Genomic DNA, 2,223 nt, shown 5'->3' with positions numbered 1-2,223 from the left:
CATCTCTACCATCACCTACTAACCTGAGAGGGGCTAACGTCGGTCAACAATTAGAGTCTTGGACACTCCCCATTATCCGAGAGCGAGTTTAGTGGTAACAATTGCTCTATCAGGCCAAAGAGTGATATGCCAATGTTCTATGTCCAGTTCAGGAAGGAAGACTGTAGATTCTACATGAAGAATGTTGACAAAATTGTTGATTACTTAAAATGATCAAAATGGAGCTCAGTTAGTCTTGTAGAAGTTCAGCTCACCTCCTGTCATGAGTTCTTGATTATTCACATAACTTAAAGCCTAAGAGTTGTTATCATACTTAGGAAGTTATCAGCAAGTTGCTGCATAACTTATCCACAAATGATGAGTTTGCTCAGTGCCAGGAAGGCCTCCACCATGACAATATGTTAACCATCTAGTGAAAATGTGAATTTGAGATATCCAGTGTCATTTTTTTCTTTCTTTCTTTTTGGGCAACAAGTGTTGAGAGCTGATATAATTATACTCTTCAATTCATGGCATACTAACTCATTGTACTATTTAAAGCTTTAGCCTTAATTTAATTTTATTTTCCCCTTATTATTTTCAATCCCCGACATAGGCACTCACTCTTATATGTTTACTATATGTCCTCCAATAGGCCTGTATCTTTGTAAAATCTGTATGGTTTTTCTGTGTGTATCTGTATTTTAAATTTCTATGCACATTACTCTATAGATCTCCCTTAATTTTTAAAGTTATACTCATGTTGCTGTATATCCGTCCAGTTCTTTGCTTCTAACTGCTGCCTAGGATTCCAGAGCATGCATCCACACCACTTTATTGACCCCCTCCCTAGCGATAGATCTCTTAGGTCACCCCCAACTCCTCGATGCCACCATCAGGGCTTCTGAGAGTCACATCTGCTGAGATAAGATACATGAAGTGCAAGCAGTAACTCTGCCTTTAAGGCACTCTCAGAGTTGGAACTACAAAAACTGTTAGAACAAGAAAAAATCTTCTAGCACAGTGATACCCAACAGGGGGTGATTTGGCTCACCTCAGGTCAGGAGACATTAGGCAATGTCTGGAAACATTTTTGATTGTCATGACTGGCATCTGGTGGGTAGAGGCTAAGAATGCTGCAATGCAGGATAGCTCCCTACAACAGAGACTTATTCAACCTAAAATGTCAACAGCACCGAGATTGAGAAACTGTTATAGCACAATTACTTGTACCTCTGCGAATCTATTCCCTTTATACATTCTTTGAGTTTTGATCTGGTTTGGTTTTCTTGCTTCTGCTTCCTTGATGTACTGTGACACTGACATTCCTTTCCTTGTTTGTCCTGCTTTATTTATTGGCTTTGACTTCTGCTCTGTCTTGTTCCTCTAACTGTGGTCACTTGTTTTGACTGGGATCAATTCATGGTAATTTCCATTTGTATATCTGCAGGCAGCTCCTACTTAATGGCTTGACTTTTCATCCCAGTTCTTCCATGATAATGGAAGGAAATGACAGGAATAGTGGAGTAGAGAGATAGAGTTTGAATCCATGGTGGTAAGTGTAACCACTACACCAGCCATGGTTCACAACTTTGGACTTATTTTACGTAGGAGAGAAATAATACTCTATCTTTTTTTTATTTTCAACATCATTATTGGAGTATAATTGCTCTACAGTGGTATGTTAGTTTCTACCTTATGACAAAGTGAATCAGATATACATATACATATATCCCCATATCTCCTCCCTCTTGCGTCTCCCTCCCACCCTCCCTATCCCACCCCTCTAGGTGGTCACAAAGCACCGAGCTGATCTCCCTGTGCTATGCGGCTGCTTCCCACTAGCTATCTATTTTACATTTGGTAGTGTATATATGTCAGTGCCACTCTCTCACTTCGTCCCAGCTTACCCTTCCCACTCCTCGTGTCCTCAAGTCCATTCTCTACGTCTTTATTCACTCTTATTTAATGATGATGTGAGCTTAGCTCATATGAATCCCCCACGTGCCCCACCCCATGATGGAAAGAGGAGCTTTCAGTGTGCTGGCAAAATGGAGTCTGAGCCTGGAAAGCTAAAGATACTAATTTTAGACCATGCTGGACTCATGAAAGTAAATTCTCCTCTATGAAGCCTCCCACCTGTCCGCCACCTTCTCCAGGTGATTGATAGACTTTGTCATCACCTGCCTGAAAGCCTCAAGATTCACATCATTACAAACCTTCAACATGAACTATCCACCTATG

Source organism: Balaenoptera ricei, chromosome 4 (genome assembly GCF_028023285.1).
Source record: "Balaenoptera ricei isolate mBalRic1 chromosome 4, mBalRic1.hap2, whole genome shotgun sequence".
Taxonomy (NCBI): domain Eukaryota; kingdom Metazoa; phylum Chordata; class Mammalia; order Artiodactyla; family Balaenopteridae; genus Balaenoptera; species Balaenoptera ricei.
Note: the sequence above shows the minus strand (reverse complement) of the source record.